The following is an 8,559-nucleotide window of genomic DNA, read 5'->3' on the forward strand; positions in this document are numbered from 1 at the left end:
GAGAGAAAAGTATAAACAGTGGGGGGAATAGGATGGAAAGAAAGACATAGTAATCATAACTGTGAATGTGAATGGAATAAACTCTCCATAAAACAGAAGCAGATATCAGAGTGGATTCAGAACCATAATCCTCCAATATGTTGTTTACCCATTTGAGGCAGAGAGATACAGAGTAAAGATAAAAGGCTGGAGCAGAATATGTTATGTGTCAGCTTAAGAAAAAACAAAGCAGGGGTAGCAATCCTGATCTTAGACAAAGTAAAAGTGAAAATAAATCTAATTAAAAGATAGATAAAAAGGGAAACTATACATCTTGCTAAAAGGTACCATAGACAATGAAGGAATATCAGTACAAAACATATATGCACCAAGCATAGCATTCAAATTCTTAGAGGAGAAGTTAAGTGAGTTACAGAAAGAAATAGCAAAACTATACTAGTGGAGGACCTCAACCTCCCCTTCTCAGAACTAGATATATCTAAATACAGAATAAGCAAGAAAGAAGTTAAGGAGGTGAATGGAATTTTAGAAAAAGTTAGATAGAGTAGACCTCTAGAGAAAATTGAATGGGGATAGAATGGAATATACTTTTTTCTCAGTGGTATGTGGCACCAACACAAAAATTGACCATGTACTAGGGCATAAAAACCTCACAATCCATTGCAGAAAGGCAGAAATCTTAAATGCATCCTTTTCAGATCATGATGCAATAAAATTACATGTAATAAAGGACCATGGAAAGATAGACTAAAAATTAATTGGAAACTTATTAATCTAATCCTAAAGAATGAGTGGGTCAAACAACAAATAATAAAACCCATCAATAACTTCATCCAAGAGAATGACAATAATGAGACCACATACCAAAATTTATAGGATACAGCCAAAGGGGCTTTTACAGGAATTTTTATATCTCTAATTGCTTACATGAACAAAATAGAGAAAGAAGAGATCAATAAATTGGACGTGTAACTAAAAAGCTAGAAAAATAACAAATTAAAAATCTCCAATTAAATACCAAATTAGAAATTCTGAAAATCAAAGAAGAGATTAATAAAATTGAAATTAAGAAAACTATTGAACTAATAAATAAAACTAAGAGTTGGTTTTATGAAAAAAAAAACAACAGAATAGATAAACCTTTGGTTAATTTGATTAAAAAAAGAAAGAAGAAAACTAAATTACCAATATCAAAATGAAAGGGCAAATTTACCACCAATGAAGAGAAATTAAAACAGTAATTAGGTGCTATTTGCTCAACTGTGTGCCAATACATCTGACAATCTAAGTGAAATGGATGAATATTTACAAAAGGATAAATTGCCAGCTTAAAGAGAAAATAAAATACTAAAATAATTCCATTTCAGAAAAAGAAGTTTGAACAAGACACCATGAACATCCCAAGAAAAAAATCTCCAGGGCCAGATGGATTTACAAAATGAATTCTATGAAACATTTAAAGAACAATTCATTCTAATACTACATAAACTATTCGAAAAATAGGTAGAGTCCTACCAAATTCTTTTATGATACAAATAGGATGCTGATACCTAAACTGGGAAGAGCCAAAAATAGAGAAAGAAAATTATAGACCTATTTTCCTAATGAATAAGATGCAAAAAGTTTAAAAAAAAATTAGCCAAGAGATTACAGCAATATGTCACAAGGATCATATAGTACTAAGACCAGGTGGGATTTATACCAGGAATGCAGGTCTGGTTCAACATTAGGAAAACTATCATATAATTGATCATATTAATAACAAAATACAGAAATCTATGATTATCTCAATAGATGCAGAAAAAGCTTTCACACAAAATGCAACACTCAGTCCTACTTAAAAAAAACTGGAGAGCATAGGAATCATGGAATTTTCCTTAAAAGAATAAGTAACATCTATTTAAACCATCAGCAAGAGTTATAGTAATGAGGATAAGCTAGGAGTTTTCTCAATAGGTCAGGATGAACAAGGATGTTCATTATCAACAATTGATATTCATATTGTACTACAAATATTAGCTTTAGCGTAAGAGAAGAATTGCAGGAATGAGAATAGGCATGAGGAAACACAACTATCATTCTTTGTAGATGATATGATGTATACTTAGAGAATTCTGGAGTGGGCACAGCCAAGATGGTGGCTGGAAAGCAGGGGATTTGCTTAAACTCTCCCCAGACCCTCCAGACACCCATAAAAAAATGGCTCTGACCAATTCTAGAACAGCAGAACCCACAAAATAGCAGAGGGAAGCAGGGCTTCAGCCCAGGACAGCCTGGATGGTCACTGGGTATGGTCTATCACACAGTTCTGGGAGCAGAGTGGAGCAGAGCGGAGCAGAGCCCAGCATGGCTGTGCTGAACCAACCAACCGTGAGCTGGGTGGAACAAGCCTCAGCACGCCGAATCAATGAGCTGTGGCAGTTACCAGACTTCTCAACCCACAAAACACCAAAGACACAGAGAAGATTAGTGGGAAAAAAAAACTGTGGGGACAGAGTGAAAGGAGTTCCTGGTCGGCCACACCTCCCCCCCCAAGGGCAGTGGAGGTGGTGAAGCTCTGAGGCTGCTTCCAGAACTCCAGCTGCAGTTGCTTCCAGCCCCAGGGCCACCTGGTGGGAGGAATAAGGTGGCTGATCTGAGTGGGAGTGCAGAGCCTGTTTAGATCTGAGTCACTGATCTGGTTGGCAGTTCTTGGGGGAGGAAGGATCACTGGTGTGGCAGAGCTTGCTGTGTAGAAATAGCTCTGAAAACAACAGTGTAGCCCCTCAAGCTTGGAAACAAAGTACTCTCTACTCTACAACCAGTCATACCCTGACGAAAACATCAAGGTCAAGCAGTTGGCTGGGAACTTGGCCAGGCAGTGAAAATGGACTCAGATTCAGACTCAGACTTTGGAATCTTTCTTGGTGACAAAGAAGACCAAAAACATACAGCCAGAAGAAGTCAACAAAGTCAAAGAGCCTACATCAAAAGCTTCAAGAAAAACATGAATCTAGTCCCAGGCCATGAAAGAGCTCAAAAAGGATTTTTTTTTTTAAGATAGACCAACCATTTTATTTTCCTCTGATCGGTTCAGGAATGTTGATGGACAGCTCTTTACATGGGCTTTGGAGGGGGTCTGGGGGCAGCACCTGCAGGTCTGAATCGGGGCGGGGCGTCCGATCCTTCCGAGCCTCACGGGAGCGATTCCTCACTACCTTGCTGTGGATCACGCAGCTCACACAGTAATGTAGTTTCACCATACAGTTTGGGCAGCACATAGGAGTCGAAGACGCTGGCCTCGAGATGTCCCTGACGGCCGCAGCTTCCACGATGTTGCGGATTACAAATTTCTTGATGGCCTTGTCCTTCGGCATGCAGCGGGCGCAGTTAGTGCAACGGATGGGCTCTGCACGTGGCCGCGGCCTTCTTGGCGCGCCCGTTGTTCCTCCTCTTCTTGGTCATCTTGGAAGCCAGGAACCGAATAAGGCTCAAAAAGGATTTTGAAAAGCAAGTTAGAGAAGTAGAGGAAAAAATTGGGAAAGAATGAGAGGGATGCAAGAAAACCATGAAAAACAAGTCAATGACTTGCTAAAGGAGACTCAAAACATACTGAAGAAAATAACACCTTAAAAATAGACTAACTCAAATGGCAAAAGAGATCCAAAAAGCCAATGAGTAGAAGAATGCCTTGAAAGGCAGAATTAGGCAAATGGAAAAGGAGATCCAAAAGATCACTGAAGAAAATACACCTTAAAATTAGACTGGAGCAAGTGGAAGCTAATGACTTTATGAGAAATCAAGATATTATCAAACAGAATCAAAGGAATGAAAAAGTGGAAGACAATGTGAAATATCTCATTGGAAAAACCACTGACCTAGAAAATAGATCCAGGAGAGATGATTTAAAAATTATTGGACTACCTGAGAATCCTGTAGAATCTATTTAAAACTACTTGAACAATAAACAATTTAGCAAAGCTACGGGATATGAAATAAATTCATATAAATCATTGGCAATTCTATATATTATTAACAAAACCTCGCAGCAAGAGAAATACAGAATCAAAATAGAGAGAGATAGAAAGAGCATAGAATAGAAAAGAATAATAGATAGGGAAGTTTCATTTAAAGTAGCTGTGGGCAATATAAATATTTGAGAGTCTACATGCCGAGACAAGCCTAGGAACTATATAACCACAATTACAAAACACTTTTCACACAAATAAAGTCAGATCTAAATATTTGGAAAAAACATCAGTTTCTCATGGGTAGGCCAAGCTAAAATAATAAAAATGACAATTCTACCTAAATTAATTTACTTATTCAGTGCCATACCAATCAAACTACAAAAAATTATTTTATAGAGCTAGAAAAAATAACAACAAAATTCATCTGGAAGAACAAAAGGTCCAGAACATGAAGGGAATTAATGAAAAGAAATGTAAGCACAGGTGGCCTAGCCATACCACATCTAAAAGTGTTTTATAAAGCAGCAATCATCAAAACTAATTGTGACTGGCTAAGAATGAGAGTGATAGATCAATGGAATAGGTTAGGTACATAAGACACAGCAGTCAATGACTAAAGTAATCTACTGTTTGATAAACCCAAAGACTCCAGCTTCTGGGATAAGAACTTACTATTTAACAAAAACTGCTGGGAAACTGGAAAATAGTTTGGCAGAAACTAGGCATATACCAACAACTTATACCATATACTAAGATAAGGTCAAAATGGGTACATGATTTTGACATAAAGGGTGAAGCTATAAGCAAATTAGGAGAGCAAGGAATAGTTTACTTTTTAGATCTATGGAGAGAGGAAGAATTTATGACCAAACAAGAGATAGAGAACATTATGAAATGCAAAACGGACAATTTTGATTACATTAAATTAAAAGGTTTTTCACAAATGAAGCCAATGCAGCCAAGATGAGAAAGGAAGCAGAAAGCTGGGAAACAATATTTTAGAGCCAGTGTCTCTGATAAAGGCTTCATTTCTAAAATATATAGAGAACTGAGTCAAAATTATAAGAACACAAGTCATTTCTCAACTGATAAATGGTCAAAGGATATGAACAGGCAGTTTTCAGAGGAAGATATTAAAGCTACCTATAGTCATATGCAAAAATGCTCTAAATCACTATTGATTATAGAAAGAAATTTAAACAACTCTGAGGTTCCTATCAGATTGATTAACATGGCAAAACAGGAAAATGATAAATGTTGGAGAAGATGTGGGAAAATTAGAAGACTAACGCATTTTTGGTGAAGTTGTGAAGTGATCCAACCATTCTGGAGAACAATTTGTGACTATGCCCAAAGGGCTATAAAACTGTGCATCCCCTTTGATCAAGCAATACCACTGCTAGGTCTGTATCCCAAAGAGATCATAAGAAAGGGGAAATGACCCACATGTACAAAAATATTTATAGCAGCTCTTTTTGTGGTGGCAAATAATTGGAAATTGAGGGGATGCTCATCAACTGAGGAATTGCTGAACAAATTGTGGCATATGAATATAATGGAATACTATTGTTCTATAAAAAATAGTGAGCAGATGGACTTCAGAAAAACCTGGAAAGATTTGCATGAACTGATGCTGAGTGAAGTGAGCAGAACCAGGATAACACTGTACACAATAACAGCAACATTGTACATGACAAATTGTAATGTTAATACAATTTGAAGATCTTCCCTGCCTCTTAATAGGCCTATGTGACCTGCTTTGAATCAGAGTCACATGGAAGCCTGAGTCACATGAGCCTGGGTCACGAGGGTTGTGATGCCCTCTGGCCCTAAAGAAGGGTACATACACTCTGAGGTTAGCATTTTGCTTTGGGGCTCACTAATTGGAAGAGTGTGTGATTCGGCCAGACTCTGGGTAGCTGTTAAGGAGCCCCCCAGCTTTGAAAAACCCAGATGTTGGTGCTTCTCTCTCTGGTACCTCCGTATGTATTGCTTTTGGTCAGAAGGTTGGAAGCCCCATCTGTTGGTCTTTGCTGTGTGTATTTGCTCTGTTTATATAATTTCTGCTTGCAATTTCTGTTTGTATTTTCTCTGAAGTTCAGGGTGCTGACTTTTTGAATGATAAATCATTATAGAAGATCTTCCATATTATAGTGTAAGCCCGGTTTTTCTTCCTTCCTCCCCCACCCCCCCACCCCCCCGCCCCAGCTCCTGAAAGATCTTTAGCCTTTAAAGAAACAGACATTAACCTCTCAGACATCTGCTCTCTGGCTGATGGGCCCAGACGATGGAATACACTAGGAGATAGGCCCGATCAAAGAGCAGGCAACTCTTAAGACAAAGGAAATTCCAAAACTGCTTCTCGAGGACCTAGCCAGTTCTCAAAAACAAAATGATTGACAAGATCTTCCCCTCCCGAGGGGAGTGGCTGCCCCTTCTGGAGGGGAACATCTGGGACAGTTAACAGTAGGCCCTCCTTGTTCAGGAAGCTATAAAAGTCCCCAAGTGGAACAAGCTAGTGGGGATCTCACTATGGAGAGGAAGCTTCCTGGGATCAGTTTCCCTTTCGGGCCTTGATCGAGCTGGGCTGTGTAAACTGGGACCCCACCCAGCTTTGAGAGCATCAAGTGCTGGAGTTCCCCCAAGAGGTGATGAATCTATGTTTTTTGTGTCTTTGTCTTTGTTGAGTTAACTGTGTTTGTCAGAGTATCTCCGCGTCTTTCAATAAAAACCATGATCTCTCAGGAGTGTGCTTTATTGCCAGTGCGAATCCAAATCCGAACCTAACTTAACTTAACTGAACACTTTTCCACTGAATTAAGTGAATGATAGATATAGATATAGATACAGATATAGATATAGATATAGATAGATAGATAGATGATAGATGGATAGATATATGTTTGATTAAAGTAAGATTGTTGACCTCTTTAAAGTTCTCTTATAAAGTTCCTTTAGAAAGACAGATCAAAGAAGCTGTGCCAGGAGCCCTCCTCTGTGCTGGTGTTATTGATCTTACACCCCTATAGCAGCTGCAAGCAGCATTGTTGTTACACCAACTTTGTTAGAATTAGCTCTTCTCAGCAATGCAATGATCTAAGACAATCCCTAAAGACTCACGATGGAAAATGCTATCACATCCAGAGAAAGAACTGAACGCTGGTTGAAGCATACTATTTTCTCTATTTTGTTGTTCTTTGTTTTTTTCTTTCTCATGGTTTTTCCTTTTTGTTCTGATTCTTCTTTCACCACATGACTAATGTGGAAATATGTTTAATATGATTATACATGTGTAGCTTATATAAAATGGTATGCCATCTTGGGGAGGGGGGAGTGGAAGAAGAGGGGAAAAATTTAGAACTCAAAATCTTATAAAAGTGAATTTGAATTCTAAGAATAAACTAATTCATTAAAAAAAGAAAAATAAGCACGCATTTAAGAGAGGATTTTTTTTTCCTCCTACAAACTTTAGTCAGGGTTCATCCTTAACCGTCATGTTGTTATGATGCTTATAAAAAATAATAACCAAAGTCATCGGAATAAAGGAAGGAAGCTGACATGAGGATGTCTACTTTTATTCCTATGAGTGACGAGCTAGTAGATTCATCTGTAGGTCAATTTCTAGGACACAAATATCACTACAATGGAAATCTCTCTGGACAAAACAAACTTATCCATTGCCCGCTTATTTATTATTTCAAGCAATAAGGCCAAATTGGTTATTGCCCTGGAATTTTAACAGAATTGACCTGTACCACTATTAAGGAAATTCTTTCTTTGTGAATATGCTTTTCCCTTGAAGTTATTTATAGCTCAAGCTGAATAAAGTCTTTTTATCCTTTAAGGGCAAAGAAAAATCAATTTGGTAATTTAGTTTTGTTCCTGTTCTCAATATTCAAGTTCTTCAAGTGAGAACAGTGCCTCAGTTACTTATGTGTTCCACTTCTCACCACCACATTATGTTCTAAACATTTTGACAAGCAAAATAAGTAAAGAATCTCAAAAGAATTCCCCTTATGTGGTCTCCTCAGCCCTCCATTTAAAAATCTCTTCTTCTATCAATAAAAGCCTGGCATTGGCACCCTCCTGGTTGCTAGCATCTATGGCCTTGGATCCTGTGAGGAACTGGGAAATCCTCCTTTCCCCATCCTTTTCAACCTTCTCTTGTCCCCACTTTGCCATTGTTCATACTTCAGAAAAAAGCAGGCCTTGGCCTCCACCAGCTGCAATGCTTTTGGAGTCCTGGCCTATACCCAAAGGATGTAAAATTCCATTGTCCACCCTTCTGGCAAACAGCTGTGTACTTCCATGGTTCCATTACCTCCTACATATGCACCATCAAATTTTGCTTTAGAATGAGCACATCAGGGTGAAGAATGGAAAATATACAAAAGTATCCTACTAGGTTGCCTTCTTATTCAAAAGTAAATCTTTCATGCAGAAGAATGATTTTTTTAACTGAAGAGCAATTATATTTATGGAAATATATTTAAATATATAGTAATTGATTTATTTAAATATAAATATACATGTGTATATGTAGGCATATATGTATATATGTGTATGTTATGTATCTACATGTGCATATATAGATATAGCTAGCTATCTA

General features: G+C 37.7%; 1 pseudogene; it reads right to left on the reverse strand.

Annotated features, from left to right (window-relative positions):
• Nucleotides 1-3,096: 3,096 nt before the first annotated feature.
• LOC118836948 lies at nt 3,097-3,457 on the reverse strand (annotated as a pseudogene).
• Nucleotides 3,458-8,559: the final 5,102 nt, after the last annotated feature.

The sequence above is a fragment of the Trichosurus vulpecula genome, chromosome 2 (genome assembly GCF_011100635.1).
Source record: "Trichosurus vulpecula isolate mTriVul1 chromosome 2, mTriVul1.pri, whole genome shotgun sequence".
Lineage (NCBI taxonomy): Eukaryota > Metazoa > Chordata > Mammalia > Diprotodontia > Phalangeridae > Trichosurus > Trichosurus vulpecula.